We start from the raw sequence: 18,240 nt of genomic DNA, 5'->3' as shown, positions 1-18,240 counted from the left end.
AGTGTTGTGGCACCAGTGCCTAAGGCCCAATTTTTCTGCCCCTGTTCAGGGGCATGTAATTACAATTCTTGATCTAATATTTCACAGCAGGGCCCGTTCCTGCGCCCACCCAGAGTAACTGTGAGGGATTACAGTGTTGTGGCAACACCAACACCTAAGGCCCACATTTTTGCGTTTATATTTTGAGTATATAGGGCAGGCCCCTACTTTCAAACATCCAACTTACAAACAACTCCTACTTTCAAACAGAAGGAGACAACAGGAAGTGAGAGGAAATCTACCCCTAGGAAGGGAAATTCTCTCCTGTAAGAGTTCCTCATTTCACAAAAAAACACAAATTTTAACAATCCAATTGTCATTGGGACAGAAAGTGAGGTGAAATCTTCTGAACAGGTGCGCACAGACAGCAAAACAAATTATACAGGGGTGATAACCCTTCCCTATGTTTTCCAAAAAGCTTAAAAATAGATTTTTTGGCTGGAGCTACACTTTAAAAATGTACCAGTTAAAAATTACAAACAGATTCTACTTAATAACAAACCTACACAGTCCCTGTCTTGTTTGGACCGCCTGTATACTGCTGTTCTGAGTATATAGGGCCTGGGGGCCTCAGGCCTTTCCTTTTTATAATTTGGGTGTGCGGTTCTCCTTAATGTCCATACAAGACCCAAAGGGGCTGGTAATGGGCTTGGGGGCGGGGTACCCATGCCTTTGTTCTCAATGATTTTCATCCATATTGCCGGGACCAGACATTACATTAAAGCCGTAAACAGTTTTAAATGACTTTTATTCCTTTAGAAATGTCATTTTGTGCAGGGACAGTTCTAAACACGGGAAACACAGGCCACTTTACAGGCATACTATAGACATCCCCCAGGCATGATATTTAAAGGAATGTTTCACTTTTATTTTTTCACTTTAAGCATCATTAAAATCACTGCTCCTGAAAAAACAGCAGTTTTTAAAAATTTTGCATTACTACATGTACCCTGGGGCAGGACCCGGGTCCTCAAACCCTTTTTTAGGACAATAACTTGCATATTAGCCTTTAAAATTCACACTTTTGATTTCTCACGTTCGAGTCCCATAGACTGTAACGAGGTTTGAAAGTTTGTGCAAACTATCGGTCCGTTTGCAAGTTCTGGTGCAAACAGAACCGGGGGGTGTTTGGCTCATCCCTATTCACCACCCTTCAGCCATGGGATAGCGATAGGAAACACCCCAAGTCTAGACTCTGTAAATGAGTCATATTATGACAGCAGGTATAATGTTTGCAGGTACAGACTGTGTATATTATATATATATACATACATGGAGTGTAGTCTGGGGCCTGATTGTCAGGGCTGGTCAGCCCTTCCTTCTCTGAGCTGGCCGCTCAGCTGTCAGATAATTGGCAGCTCTCATCTCTCTCCACAGTTTAGCAGCTGTTGTGGATGTGCTCGTCAGTCCCGCCTACTTAAAGATCTGCAGGTCTCTTCATTCCTGCCTTCGCCTTGGTCACATCACAAGAAACCATCTCCTGCATTCCTGTTTAACCACTTAACAACCGGCCCATAGCCAAATGACGGCTACAGGGCGGTTGTTTAACTCTGGGAGGCCGTCATATGACTTTGCAGTACAATTCCAGCCAATTCTCTGCAATACCCTGCCATAAATTGCCATACCCGGAGATACCCAGCCATACTCGGAGATACCCAGCCATACCCAGCCATAGTCGGTGATACCCTGCAATACCCAGCCATAGACACCCCCCCCTCCCGCCGCCCTCCGGTGCTTCTACCGACTCGCCAATACGATCAAAGCCAGAATCTTTTTTTTTTTTTTTTTTTCAGGCTTCCCAGCTTAGAGGTGAGATGCGGGGTCTTATTGACCCCATATCTCACTGTAAAGAGGACCTGTCATGCCATATTCCTATTACAAAGGATGTTTAAATTACTTGTAATAGGAGTAAAAGTGATCAAAAAATAAATTTTTGGGGAAAAAAATGTCAAACTAAAATAAATAAAGTAAAACGAACAATAAAACTTTTTTTTTTTTTTTAAAGCGCCCCTGTCCCCATGTGCTCACATGCAGAAGCGAACGCATACATAAGTCCCGCCCATATATGAAAACAGTGTTAAAACCAGACATGTGAGGTATCGCTGCGAACGTTAGAGCGAGAGCAATAATTCTAGCCCTAGACCTCCTCTGTAACTCAAAACATATAACCAGTAAAAAAAATTTAATGTGTCACCTATGGGGATTTTTAAGTAGCGACATTTGGCGCCATTCCACGGGCGTGTGCAATTTTGAAGAGTGACATGTTAGGTATCTATTTACTCAGCGTAACTTCATCTTTCACATTATGCAAAAATTGGGCTAACTTTACTGTTTTGTTTTGTTTTTTGTTTTTAAACACAAAACAGTTTTTTTTACCCAAAAAAAAGCATTCGAAAAATTGCTGTGCGAGATAAAAAGTTGCAACGACCACCATTGTATTCTCCAGGGTGTTTGCTAAAAAAACATATATATAATGTTTTGGGATTCTATGTAATTTTCTAGCAAATAAAATGATGATTTTTACATGTAGGAGAGAAATGTCAGAATTATCCTGGGTGCTCCAGAACGTCTGATGGCGCTCCCTGCATGTTGGGCCTCTGTATGTGGCCACACTGTGTAAAAGTCTCAGGCCGCGTACACACGGCCGGACTGTTCGCCCAACCTTGTCCGCTGAACAGTGTTTGGGCGGACAGTCCGCTCGTGTGTGGGCTTTCAGCGGACAGTTTCAGCGGACAGTTGGACGGACAAAGTCTTTCGGAAATTCCGAAAAACTGTCCGCTGAAACTGTGTTTGAGCGAACAGTCCGCCCGTGTGTGGGGCTGTCCGCTGTACTTTCGAAATGAGCGGACTGTTCCCGCTCGGAAAGTCCGCCCATTTCGAGCGCGTGTACAGGTAGGCGGGGCCCGCGAAGGAGACGTCGCGGGCTCCGCCGCCTGGAATGGGCTTAAAGGGGAACCCCCAACGCCGAAAAAAATCGGCGTGGGGGTTCCCCCAAAGTCCACACCAGACCCTTGTCCGAGCACGCTACCCGGCCGGCCAGGAAAGGGGGGCGAGCGAGCGCGCCCCCCCTCCTGAGCCGTACCAGGCCGCGTGCCCTCAACATGGGGGGTGCCTTGGGGAAGGGGGGGCCGCGCGGCCCCCCCACCCCAAAGCACCTTGTCCCCATGTTGATGAGGACAAGGGCCTCTTCCCGACAACCCTGGCCGTTGGTTGTCGGGGTCTGCGGGCGGGGGGCTTATCGGAATCCGGGAGCCCCCTTTAAGAAGGGGGCCCCCGGATACCGGCCCCCCACCCTATGTGAATGAGTATGGGGTACAATGTACCCCTACCCATTCACCTGTGAAATAAAGTACAAAAAAAAACACAACACAGGGAAAAAAGATTTTATTGCACAGCTCCGGGGGTCTTCCGTCTTCGGGGGTCTTCTCGCCGGACTCCTCTGCTATGTGTGTGTGTAGCTCTTTTACTAGCGGAGGAGTCCGGCTTTCTTCCTCCCCGCCGCCGGCCTCTTCTCCCGACTTCGGGGGTCTTGTCCCCCTCTTCGGTTCTTCTGCCGGGCCACCGCGCCTTCTTGTAGCTCTTTTACAGGCGGTGGCCCGGTCTGCATCCACCCTCCTGTCACACTCTGCATCCCCCTCCTGTCACTATGTGCCCCCCTGTCACACTCTGCATCCATCTCCTGTCACACTCTGCATCCATCTCCTGTCACACTCTGCATCCATCTCCTGTCACACTCTGCATCCATCTCCTGTCACGCTCTGCATCCACCCTCCTGTCACGCTCTGCATCCACCCTCCTGTCACGCTCTGCATCCACCCTCCTGTCACGCTCTGCATCCACCCTCCTGTCACGCTCTGCATCCACCCTCCTGTCACGCTCTGCATCCACCTCCTGTCACGCTCTGCATCCACCTCCTGTCACGCTCTGCATCCACCTCCTGTCACGCTCTGCATCCACCTCCTGTCACGCTCTGCACCCACCTCCTGTCACGCTCTGCATCCCCCTCCTGTCACTATGTGCCCCCCTGTCACACTCTGCATCCACCTCCTGTCACGCTCTGCATCCACCTCCTGTCACGCTCTGCATCCACCTCCTGTCACGCTCTGCATCCACCTCCTGTCACGCTCTGCATCCACCTCCTGTCACGCTCTGCATCCACCTCCTGTCACGCTCTGCATCCACCTCCTGTCACGCTCTGCATCCACCTCCTGTCACGCTCTGCACCCACCTCCTGTCACGCTCTGCACCCACCTCCTGTCACGCTCTGCATCCCCCTCCTGTCACTATGTGCCCCCCTGTCACACTCTGCATCCACCTCCTGTCACACTCTGCATCCATCTCCTGTCACACTCTGCATCCATCTCCTGTCACACTCTGCATCCATCTCCTGTCACACTCTGCATCCATCTCCTGTCACACTCTGCATCCATCTCCTGTCACACTCTGCATCCACCCTCCTGTCACACTCTGCATCCACCCTCCTGTCACGCTCTGCATCCACCTCCTGTCACGCTCTGCATCCACCTCCTGTCACGCTCTGCATCCACCTCCTGTCACGCTCTGCACCCACCTCCTGTCACGCTCTGCATCCCCCTCCTGTCACTATGTGCCCCCCTGTCACACTCTGCATCCACCTCCTGTCACACCCTGCATCCATCTCCTGTCACACCCTGCATCCACCCTCCTGTCACACCCTGCATCCACCCTCCTGTCACACCCTGCATCCACCCTCCTGTCACACCCTGCATCCACCCTCCTGTCACACCCTGCATCCACCCTCCTGTCACACCCTGCATCCACCTCCTGTCACACTCTGCATCCATCTCCTGTCACACCCTGCATCCACCCTCCTGTCACACCCTGCATCCACCCTCCTGTCACACCCTGCATCCACCCTCCTGTCACACCCTGCATCCACCCTCCTGTCACACCCTGCATCCACCCTCCTGTCACACCCTGCATCCACCCTCCTGTCACACTCTGCATCCACCCTCCTGTCACACTCTGCATCCACCCTCCTGTCACACTCTGCATCCACCCTCCTGTCACACTCTGCATCCACCCTCCTGTCACACTCTGCATCCACCCTCCTGTCACACTCTGCATCCACCCTCCTGTCACACTCTGCATCCACCCTCCTGTCACACTCTGCATCCACCCTCCTGTCACACTCTGCATCCACCCTCCTGTCACACTCTGCATCCACCCTCCTGTCACACTCTGCATCCACCCTCCTGTCACACTCTGCATCCACCCTCCTGTCACACTCTGCATCCACCCTCCTGTCACACTCTGCATCCACCCTCCTGTCACACTCTGCATCCACCCTCCTGTCACACTCTGCATCCACCCTCCTGTCACACTCTGCATCCACCCTCCTGTCACACTCTGCATCCACCCTCCTGTCACACTCTGCATCCACCTCCTGTCACACTCTGCACCCCCTCCTGTCACACTCTGCATCCACCCTCCTGTCACACTCTGCATCCACCCTCCTGTCACACTCTGCATCCACCTCCTGTCACACTCTGCATCCACCCTCCTGTCACACTCTGCATCCACCCTCCTGTCACACTCTGCACCCCCTCCTGTCACACTCCGCACCCCTCATGTACATACCTCCCACCTCCATACACTCCGCACCCCTCATGTACATACCTCCCACCCCCATACACTCCACACCCCTCATGTACATATCTCCCACCTCCATACACTCCACACCCCTCATGTACATACCTCCCACCCCCATACACTCCACACCCCTCATGTACATACCTCCCACCTCCATACACTCCACACCCCTCATGTACATACCTCCCACCTCCATACACTCCACACCCTCCTGTCACACTCTGCATCCACCCTCCTGTCACACTCTGCATCCACCCTCCTGTCACACTCTGCATCCACCCTCCTGTCACACTCTGCATCCACCCTCCTGTCACACTCTGCATCCACCCTCCACCCTCCTGTCACACTCTGCATCCACCCTCCTGTCACACTCTGCATCCACCCTCCTGTCACACTCTGCATCCACCCTCCTGTCACACTCTGCATCCACCCTCCTGTCACACTCTGCATCCACCCTCCTGTCACACTCTGCATCCACCCTCCTGTCACACTCTGCATCCACCCTCCTGTCACACTCTGCATCCACCCTCCTGTCACACTCTGCATCCACCCTCCTGTCACACTCTGCACCCCCTCCTGTCACACTCTGCATCCACCCTCCTGTCACACTCTGCATCCACCCTCCTGTCACACTCTGCATCCACCCTCCTGTCACACTCTGCATCCACCCTCCTGTCACACTCTGCATCCACCCTCCTGTCACACTCCACACACACTCCACACACTCCACCTCCTGTCACACCCTGCATCCATCTCCTGTCACACCCTGCATCCACCCTCCTGTCACACCCTGCATCCACCCTCCTGTCACACCCTGCATCCACCCTCCTGTCACACCCTGCATCCACCCTCCTGTCACACCCTGCATCCACCCTCCTGTCACACCCTGCATCCACCTCCTGTCACACTCTGCATCCATCTCCTGTCACACCCTGCATCCACCCTCCTGTCACACCCTGCATCCACCCTCCTGTCACACCCTGCATCCACCCTCCTGTCACACCCTGCATCCACCCTACTGTCACACCCTGCATCCACCCTCCTGTCACACCCTGCATCCACCTCCTGTCACGCTCTGCATCCACCTCCTGTCACGCTCTGCATCCACCTCCTGTCACGCTCTGCATCCACCTCCTGTCACGCTCTGCATCCACCTCCTGTCACGCTCTGCATCCACCTCCTGTCACGCTCTGCACCCACCTCCTGTCACGCTCTGCATCCCCCTCCTGTCACTATGTGCCCCCCTGTCACACTCTGCATCCACCTCCTGTCACACTCTGCATCCATCTCCTGTCACACTCTGCATCCATCTCCTGTCACACTCTGCATCCCCCTCCTGTCACTATGTGCCCCCCTGTCACACTCTGCATCCACCTCCTGTCACACTCTGCATCCATCTCCTGTCACACTCTGCATCCATCTCCTGTCACACTCTGCATCCATCTCCTGTCACACTCTGCATCCACCCTCCTGTCACGCTCTGCATCCACCCTCCTGTCACGCTCTGCATCCACCTCCTGTCACGCTCTGCATCCACCTCCTGTCACGCTCTGCATCCACCTCCTGTCACGCTCTGCACCCACCTCCTGTCACGCTCTGCATCCCCCTCCTGTCACTATGTGCCCCCCTGTCACACTCTGCATCCACCTCCTGTCACACCCTGCATCCATCTCCTGTCACACCCTGCATCCACCCTCCTGTCACACCCTGCATCCACCCTCCTGTCACACCCTGCATCCACCCTCCTGTCACACCCTGCATCCACCCTCCTGTCACACCCTGCATCCACCCTCCTGTCACACCCTGCATCCATCTCCTGTCACACCCTGCATCCACCCTCCTGTCACACCCTGCATCCACCCTCCTGTCACACCCTGCATCCACCCTCCTGTCACACCCTGCATCCACCCTCCTGTCACACCCTGCATCCACCCTCCTGTCACACCCTGCATCCACCCTCCTGTCACACCCTGCATCCACCCTCCTGTCACACCCTGCATCCACCCTCCTGTCACACTCTGCATCCACCCTCCTGTCACACTCTGCATCCACCCTCCTGTCACACTCTGCATCCACCCTCCTGTCACACTCTGCATCCACCCTCCTGTCACACTCTGCATCCACCCTCCTGTCACACTCTGCATCCACCCTCCTGTCACACTCTGCATCCACCCTCCTGTCACACTCTGCATCCACCCTCCTGTCACGCTCTGCATCCACCCTCCTGTCACGCTCTGCATCCACCCTCCTGTCACGCTCTGCATCCACCCTCCTGTCACGCTCTGCATCCACCTCCTGTCACGCTCTGCATCCACCTCCTGTCACGCTCTGCATCCACCTCCTGTCACGCTCTGCATCCACCTCCTGTCACGCTCTGCATCCACCTCCTGTCACGCTCTGCATCCACCTCCTGTCACGCTCTGCATCCACCTCCTGTCACGCTCTGCATCCACCTCCTGTCACGCTCTGCATCCACCTCCTGTCACGCTCTGCATCCACCTCCTGTCACGCTCTGCACCCACCTCCTGTCACGCTCTGCATCCCCCTCCTGTCACTATGTGCCCCCCTGTCACACTCTGCATCCACCTCCTGTCACACTCTGCATCCATCTCCTGTCACACTCTGCATCCACCTCCTGTCACACTCTGCATCCATCTCCTGTCACACTCTGCATCCATCTCCTGTCACACTCTGCATCCACCCTCCTGTCACACTCTGCATCCACCCTCCTGTCACGCTCTGCATCCACCTCCTGTCACGCTCTGCATCCACCTCCTGTCACGCTCTGCATCCACCTCCTGTCACGCTCTGCACCCACCTCCTGTCACGCTCTGCATCCCCCTCCTGTCACTATGTGCCCCCCTGTCACACTCTGCATCCACCTCCTGTCACACCCTGCATCCATCTCCTGTCACACCCTGCATCCACCCTCCTGTCACACCCTGCATCCACCCTCCTGTCACACCCTGCATCCACCCTCCTGTCACACCCTGCATCCACCCTCCTGTCACACCCTGCATCCACCCTCCTGTCACACCCTGCATCCATCTCCTGTCACACCCTGCATCCACCCTCCTGTCACACCCTGCATCCACCCTCCTGTCACACCCTGCATCCACCCTCCTGTCACACCCTGCATCCACCCTCCTGTCACACCCTGCATCCACCCTCCTGTCACACCCTGCATCCACCCTCCTGTCACACCCTGCATCCACCCTCCTGTCACACCCTGCATCCACCCTCCTGTCACACTCTGCATCCACCCTCCTGTCACACTCTGCATCCACCCTCCTGTCACACTCTGCATCCACCCTCCTGTCACACTCTGCATCCACCCTCCTGTCACACTCTGCATCCACCCTCCTGTCACACTCTGCATCCACCCTCCTGTCACACTCTGCATCCACCCTCCTGTCACACTCTGCATCCACCCTCCTGTCACACTCTGCATCCACCCTCCTGTCACACTCTGCATCCACCCTCCTGTCACACTCTGCATCCACCCTCCTGTCACACTCTGCATCCACCCTCCTGTCACACTCTGCATCCACCCTCCTGTCACACTCTGCATCCACCCTCCTGTCACACTCTGCATCCACCCTCCTGTCACACTCTGCATCCACCCTCCTGTCACACTCTGCATCCACCCTCCTGTCACACTCTGCATCCACCCTCCTGTCACACTCTGCATCCACCCTCCTGTCACACTCTGCATCCACCTCCTGTCACACTCTGCACCCCCTCCTGTCACACTCTGCATCCACCCTCCTGTCACACTCTGCATCCACCCTCCTGTCACACTCTGCATCCACCTCCTGTCACACTCTGCATCCACCCTCCTGTCACACTCTGCATCCACCCTCCTGTCACACTCTGCACCCCCTCCTGTCACACTCCGCACCCCTCATGTACATACCTCCCACCTCCATACACTCCGCACCCCTCATGTACATACCTCCCACCCCCATACACTCCACACCCCTCATGTACATATCTCCCACCTCCATACACTCCACACCCCTCATGTACATACCTCCCACCCCCATACACTCCACACCCCTCATGTACATACCTCCCACCTCCATACACTCCACACCCCTCATGTACATACCTCCCACCTCCATACACTCCACACCCTCCTGTCACACTCTGCATCCACCCTCCTGTCACACTCTGCATCCACCCTCCTGTCACACTCTGCATCCACCCTCCTGTCACACTCTGCATCCACCCTCCTGTCACACTCTGCATCCACCCTCCACCCTCCTGTCACACTCTGCATCCACCCTCCTGTCACACTCTGCATCCACCCTCCTGTCACACTCTGCATCCACCCTCCTGTCACACTCTGCATCCACCCTCCTGTCACACTCTGCATCCACCCTCCTGTCACACTCTGCATCCACCCTCCTGTCACACTCTGCATCCACCCTCCTGTCACACTCTGCATCCACCCTCCTGTCACACTCTGCATCCACCCTCCTGTCACACTCTGCACCCCCTCCTGTCACACTCTGCATCCACCCTCCTGTCACACTCTGCATCCACCCTCCTGTCACACTCTGCATCCACCCTCCTGTCACACTCTGCATCCACCCTCCTGTCACACTCTGCATCCACCCTCCTGTCACACTCCACACACACTCCACACACTCCACCTCCTGTCACACCCTGCATCCATCTCCTGTCACACCCTGCATCCACCCTCCTGTCACACCCTGCATCCACCCTCCTGTCACACCCTGCATCCACCCTCCTGTCACACCCTGCATCCACCCTCCTGTCACACCCTGCATCCACCCTCCTGTCACACCCTGCATCCACCTCCTGTCACACTCTGCATCCATCTCCTGTCACACCCTGCATCCACCCTCCTGTCACACCCTGCATCCACCCTCCTGTCACACCCTGCATCCACCCTCCTGTCACACCCTGCATCCACCCTACTGTCACACCCTGCATCCACCCTCCTGTCACACCCTGCATCCACCTCCTGTCACGCTCTGCATCCACCTCCTGTCACGCTCTGCATCCACCTCCTGTCACGCTCTGCATCCACCTCCTGTCACGCTCTGCATCCACCTCCTGTCACGCTCTGCATCCACCTCCTGTCACGCTCTGCACCCACCTCCTGTCACGCTCTGCATCCCCCTCCTGTCACTATGTGCCCCCCTGTCACACTCTGCATCCACCTCCTGTCACACTCTGCATCCATCTCCTGTCACACTCTGCATCCATCTCCTGTCACACTCTGCATCCCCCTCCTGTCACTATGTGCCCCCCTGTCACACTCTGCATCCACCTCCTGTCACACTCTGCATCCATCTCCTGTCACACTCTGCATCCATCTCCTGTCACACTCTGCATCCATCTCCTGTCACACTCTGCATCCACCCTCCTGTCACGCTCTGCATCCACCCTCCTGTCACGCTCTGCATCCACCTCCTGTCACGCTCTGCATCCACCTCCTGTCACGCTCTGCATCCACCTCCTGTCACGCTCTGCACCCACCTCCTGTCACGCTCTGCATCCCCCTCCTGTCACTATGTGCCCCCCTGTCACACTCTGCATCCACCTCCTGTCACACCCTGCATCCATCTCCTGTCACACCCTGCATCCACCCTCCTGTCACACCCTGCATCCACCCTCCTGTCACACCCTGCATCCACCCTCCTGTCACACCCTGCATCCACCCTCCTGTCACACCCTGCATCCACCCTCCTGTCACACCCTGCATCCATCTCCTGTCACACCCTGCATCCACCCTCCTGTCACACCCTGCATCCACCCTCCTGTCACACCCTGCATCCACCCTCCTGTCACACCCTGCATCCACCCTCCTGTCACACCCTGCATCCACCCTCCTGTCACACCCTGCATCCACCCTCCTGTCACACCCTGCATCCACCCTCCTGTCACACCCTGCATCCACCCTCCTGTCACACTCTGCATCCACCCTCCTGTCACACTCTGCATCCACCCTCCTGTCACACTCTGCATCCACCCTCCTGTCACACTCTGCATCCACCCTCCTGTCACACTCTGCATCCACCCTCCTGTCACACTCTGCATCCACCCTCCTGTCACACTCTGCATCCACCCTCCTGTCACACTCTGCATCCACCCTCCTGTCACGCTCTGCATCCACCCTCCTGTCACGCTCTGCATCCACCCTCCTGTCACGCTCTGCATCCACCCTCCTGTCACGCTCTGCATCCACCTCCTGTCACGCTCTGCATCCACCTCCTGTCACGCTCTGCATCCACCTCCTGTCACGCTCTGCATCCACCTCCTGTCACGCTCTGCATCCACCTCCTGTCACGCTCTGCATCCACCTCCTGTCACGCTCTGCATCCACCTCCTGTCACGCTCTGCATCCACCTCCTGTCACGCTCTGCATCCACCTCCTGTCACGCTCTGCATCCACCTCCTGTCACGCTCTGCATCCACCTCCTGTCACGCTCTGCACCCACCTCCTGTCACGCTCTGCATCCCCCTCCTGTCACTATGTGCCCCCCTGTCACACTCTGCATCCACCTCCTGTCACACTCTGCATCCATCTCCTGTCACACTCTGCATCCACCTCCTGTCACACTCTGCATCCACCTCCTGTCACACTCTGCATCCACCTCCTGTCACACTCTGCATCCACCTCCTGTCACACTCTGCATCCACCCTCCTGTCACACTCTGCATCCACCCTCCTGTCACACTCTGCATCCATCTCCTGTCACACTCTGCATCCCCCTCCTGTCACTATGTGCCCCCCTGTCACACTCTGCATCCATCTCCTGTCACACTCTGCATCCATCTCCTGTCACACTCTGCATCCATCTCCTGTCACACTCTGCATCCATCTCCTGTCACACTCTGCATCCACCCTCCTGTCACGCTCTGCATCCACCCTCCTGTCACGCTCTGCATCCACCTCCTGTCACGCTCTGCATCCACCTCCTGTCACGCTCTGCATCCACCTCCTGTCACGCTCTGCACCCACCTCCTGTCACGCTCTGCATCCCCCTCCTGTCACTATGTGCCCCCCTGTCACACTCTGCATCCACCTCCTGTCACACCCTGCATCCATCTCCTGTCACACCCTGCATCCACCCTCCTGTCACACCCTGCATCCACCCTCCTGTCACACCCTGCATCCACCCTCCTGTCACACCCTGCATCCACCCTCCTGTCACACCCTGCATCCACCCTCCTGTCACACCCTGCATCCACCCTCCTGTCACACTCTGCATCCATCTCCTGTCACACCCTGCATCCACCCTCCTGTCACACCCTGCATCCACCCTCCTGTCACACCCTGCATCCACCCTCCTGTCACACCCTGCATCCACCCTCCTGTCACACCCTGCATCCACCCTCCTGTCACACCCTGCATCCACCCTCCTGTCACACCCTGCATCCACCCTCCTGTCACACCCTGCATCCACCCTCCTGTCACACTCTGCATCCACCCTCCTGTCACACTCTGCATCCACCCTCCTGTCACACTCTGCATCCACCCTCCTGTCACACTCTGCATCCACCCTCCTGTCACACTCTGCATCCACCCTCCTGTCACACTCTGCATCCACCCTCCTGTCACACTCTGCATCCATCTCCTGTCACACTCTGCATCCCCCTCCTGTCACTATGTGCCCCCCTGTCACACTCTGCATCCATCTCCTGTCACACTCTGCATCCATCTCCTGTCACACTCTGCATCCATCTCCTGTCACACTCTGCATCCACCTCCTGTCACACTCTGCATCCATCTCCTGTCACACTCTGCATCCCCCTCCTGTCACTATGTGCCCCCCTGTCACACTCTGCATCCATCTCCTGTCACACTCTGCATCCATCTCCTGTCACGCTCTGCATCCACCCTCCTGTCACGCTCTGCATCCACCCTCCTGTCACGCTCTGCATCCACCCTCCTGTCACGCTCTGCATCCACCCTCCTGTCACGCTCTGCATCCACCTCCTGTCACGCTCTGCATCCACCTCCTGTCACGCTCTGCATCCACCTCCTGTCACGCTCTGCATCCACCTCCTGTCACGCTCTGCACCCACCTCCTGTCACGCTCTGCATCCCCCTCCTGTCACTATGTGCCCCCCTGTCACGCTCTGCATCCACCTCCTGTCACGCTCTGCATCCACCTCCTGTCACGCTCTGCATCCACCTCCTGTCACGCTCTGCATCCACCTCCTGTCACGCTCTGCATCCACCTCCTGTCACGCTCTGCATCCACCTCCTGTCACGCTCTGCATCCACCTCCTGTCACGCTCTGCATCCACCTCCTGTCACGCTCTGCATCCACCTCCTGTCACGCTCTGCATCCACCTCCTGTCACGCTCTGCACCCACCTCCTGTCACGCTCTGCATCCCCCTCCTGTCACTATGTGCCCCCCTGTCACACTCTGCATCCACCTCCTGTCACACTCTGCATCCATCTCCTGTCACACTCTGCATCCACCTCCTGTCACACTCTGCATCCACCTCCTGTCACACTCTGCATCCACCTCCTGTCACACTCTGCATCCACCCTCCTGTCACACTCTGCATCCACCCTCCTGTCACACTCTGCATCCACCCTCCTGTCACACTCTGCATCCATCTCCTGTCACACTCTGCATCCCCCTCCTGTCACTATGTGCCCCCCTGTCACACTCTGCATCCATCTCCTGTCACACTCTGCATCCATCTCCTGTCACACTCTGCATCCATCTCCTGTCACACTCTGCATCCATCTCCTGTCACACTCTGCATCCACCCTCCTGTCACGCTCTGCATCCACCCTCCTGTCACGCTCTGCATCCACCCTCCTGTCACGCTCTGCATCCACCCTCCTGTCACGCTCTGCATCCACCCTCCTGTCACGCTCTGCATCCACCCTCCTGTCACGCTCTGCATCCACCTCCTGTCACGCTCTGCATCCACCTCCTGTCACGCTCTGCATCCACCTCCTGTCACGCTCTGCACCCACCTCCTGTCACGCTCTGCATCCCCCTCCTGTCACTATGTGCCCCCCTGTCACACTCTGCATCCACCTCCTGTCACGCTCTGCATCCACCTCCTGTCACGCTCTGCATCCACCTCCTGTCACGCTCTGCATCCACCTCCTGTCACGCTCTGCATCCACCTCCTGTCACGCTCTGCATCCACCTCCTGTCACGCTCTGCATCCACCTCCTGTCACGCTCTGCATCCACCTCCTGTCACGCTCTGCACCCACCTCCTGTCACGCTCTGCATCCCCCTCCTGTCACTATGTGCCCCCCTGTCACACTCTGCATCCACCTCCTGTCACACTCTGCATCCATCTCCTGTCACACTCTGCATCCATCTCCTGTCACACTCTGCATCCCCCTCCTGTCACTATGTGCCCCCCTGTCACACTCTGCATCCACCTCCTGTCACACTCTGCATCCATCTCCTGTCACACTCTGCATCCATCTCCTGTCACACTCTGCATCCACCCTCCTGTCACTATGTGCCCCCCTGTCACACTCTGCATCCACCTCCTGTCACACTCTGCATCCATCTCCTGTCACACTCTGCATCCACCCTCCTGTCACACTCTGCATCCACCCTCCTGTCACGCTCTGCATCCACCTCCTGTCACGCTCTGCATCCACCTCCTGTCACGCTCTGCATCCACCTCCTGTCACGCTCTGCATCCACCTCCTGTCACGCTCTGCACCCACCTCCTGTCACGCTCTGCATCCCCCTCCTGTCACTATGTGCCCCCCTGTCACACTCTGCATCCACCTCCTGTCACACCCTGCATCCATCTCCTGTCACACCCTGCATCCACCCTCCTGTCACACCCTGCATCCACCCTCCTGTCACACCCTGCATCCACCCTCCTGTCACACCCTGCATCCACCCTCCTGTCACACCCTGCATCCACCCTCCTGTCACACCCTGCATCCACCTCCTGTCACACTCTGCATCCATCTCCTGTCACACCCTGCATCCACCCTCCTGTCACACCCTGCACCCCCTCCTGTCACACTCTGCATCCACCCTCCTGTCACACTCTGCATCCACCTCCTGTCACACTCTGCATCCACCCTCCTGTCACACTCTGCATCCACCCTCCTGTCACACTCTGCACCCCCTCCTGTCACACTCCGCACCCCTCATGTACATACCTCCCACCTCCATACACTCCGCACCCCTCATGTACATACCTCCCACCCCCATACACTCCACACCCCTCATGTACATATCTCCCACCTCCATACACTCCACACCCCTCATGTACATACCTCCCACCCCCATACACTCCACACCCCTCATGTACATACCTCCCACCTCCATACACTCCACACCCCTCATGTACATATCTCCCACCTCCATACACTCCACACCCCTCATGTACATACCTCCCACCTCCATACACTCCACACCCCTCTCATGTACATACCTCCCACCTCCATACACTCCACACCCCTCATGTACATACCTCCCACCTCCATACACTCCACACCCCTCATGTACATACCTCCCACCTCCATACACTCCGCACCCCTCTCATTTACATACCTCCCACCTCCATACACTCCGCACCCCTCATGTACATACCTTCCATCTCCATAAACTCCACACCCCTCATGTACATACCTCCCACCCCCCATACACTCCGCACCCCTCATGTACATACCTCCCATCTCCATACACTCCACACCCCTCATGTACATACCTCCCACCCCCATAATTACTAATTAGCAAAATTTTATAACAGAAACAAAGAAAAGCACTTTTTTCACAAAATTTACTTTTTTTTTAAATTTATAGCACAAAAAAAAACCCCACTAGTGATTAAATACCACCAAAAGAAAGGTCTATTTGTGTGGAAAATGTGTTGTATGACTGAGTAATTGTCATTCAAACTGTGAGAGCGCTGAAAGTTGAAAATTGGTGTGTACAGGAAGGGGGTGTACGTGCCTGGTATTGAGGTGGGTAGCAGCGGGTAAAATAAGTATAGAACACCTCACCATTTTTCTAGGTAAATAGACAGTATGTGACAAAAGTAAGTACACCCCTCAGTGACATTTCTTCTCTCTTTTCATGTGACAACACTGAAGAAATGACACTTGTCTACAATGTAAAGTAGTGAGTGTACAGCTTGTATAACAGTGTAAATTTCCTGTCCCCTCCAAATAACTCAACACACAGCCATTAATGCCTTTGTGCGCTGGTCCAAACCAATTTGTGGAGGGGGGATTATGGAGTGGGGGAGGGGGGATTATGGTGGGGTGGTTAATTTTCAGAGGTTGGACTTGGCCCCTTAGTTCCAGTGAAGGGAACTATTAAGGCGTCAGCATACCAAGCAATTTTGGACAATTTCATGCTCCCAACTTTGTGGGAACAGTTTGGGGACGGCCTCTTCCTGTTCCAACATGATTGCTCACCAGTGCACAAAGCAAGGTCCATAAAGACATGGATGAGCAGGTTTGGAGTGGAGGTACTTGACTGGCCTGCACAGAGTCCTGACCTCAACCCCATAGAACACCTTTAGGATGAATTAGATCGGAGACTGCGAGGTAGGCCTTCTCGTCCAACATCAGTGCCTGAACTCACAAAAGTTCTTCTGGAAGAATGGTCAAACATTTCCATAGACACCCTCCTAAATCTTGTGGACGGCCTTTCCAGAAGAGGTGAACCTGTTATAGCTGCAAAGGGCAAACTCAATATTAAACCCTCCGAAGACTGGGCTGCCATTAGAAATGATGGGGCACTGGAAAGCTGACCTGACAGCCCCCACCTATCCACAGACAGCTTCTGTTCCACCACCTGCTGACCCAATGGGAAGTGCTGCCTGTACCCCCTATTGATGGTCCTGATAACTGGTGATCTGTAGTATTTACAGACTGGGCCAGAGGGTGGCCTAGAGTATGGGTAGAATGGAGGGTGACCTGTAACTATGTGGGGTATCAGCAGATACTGGGGGGTGACTTGTAGCAAAGACATTGTTAGTAGGTTAGGCTTTACCTCCTAGCGGGGCAGCTGTTTAGTGCTGATCCTCAGAGCTTCCAGTGGTGTGTTGGCCTTGGAGATGTTGATGGTGAGCGGTCTTCTCTGAGCCCCGGATTCTGCCTTGCAGGACACTCCTCTTCTCCATTACTCTGAGCTCTTTCCCCTTCACTGGCTGGACCCTTTTATTCCGTCCTTCCACCAACAACTATCTGTACCCGAAACAAGATGGAAGACAAAGAAAGAACACAAACGTCAGCCAATCACATCCACATTGTAAGTAATAGAACCACCTTACATCAGGTGCCGCCATAAGAGTGCCCCTTACATCAGGTGCCCCATAACAGTGCCCCTTACATCAGGTGCCACCATAAGAGTGCCCCTTACATCAGGTGCCCCCATAAGAGTGCCCCTTACATCAGGTGCCCCCATAAGAGTGCCCCTTACATCAGGTGCCGCCATAACAGTGCCCCTTACATCAGGTGCCGCCATAACAGTGCCCCTTACATCAGGTGTCCCCATAACAATGCCCCTTACATCACGTGTCCCCATAACAGTGCCCCTTACATCAGGTGCCGCCATAACAGTGCCCCTTACAT

The 18,240-nt window shown here is 55.6% G+C and overlaps 1 protein-coding gene across 4 annotated transcripts in view; it reads right to left on the bottom strand.

The window, feature by feature from the left end:
• Nucleotides 1-17,980, bottom strand: part of LOC144000273 (uncharacterized) — a 52,999-nt gene extending 35,019 nt beyond the window's left edge. For 2 of the 4 annotated variants that reach the window (XM_077494006.1, XM_077494005.1), the window contains exon 1: nucleotides 17,660-17,979. The gene's annotated coding sequence lies outside the window, so the exon portion shown is untranslated. Of the gene's footprint in view, nucleotides 1-17,659 lie in introns of all 4 variants that reach the window. The other 2 variants (XM_077494004.1, XM_077494008.1) reach the window with 2 other exon arrangements.
• Between the last annotated feature and the right edge of the window lie 260 nt (nucleotides 17,981-18,240).

This window comes from Lithobates pipiens, unplaced genomic scaffold, assembly GCF_037356315.1.
Source record: "Lithobates pipiens isolate NorthernLeopardFrog02 unplaced genomic scaffold, aLitPip1_a1.2 Scaffold_201, whole genome shotgun sequence".
Taxonomy (NCBI): Eukaryota; Metazoa; Chordata; class Amphibia; order Anura; family Ranidae; genus Lithobates; species Lithobates pipiens.
This window is presented reverse-complemented; position numbering and strand designations above follow the sequence as displayed.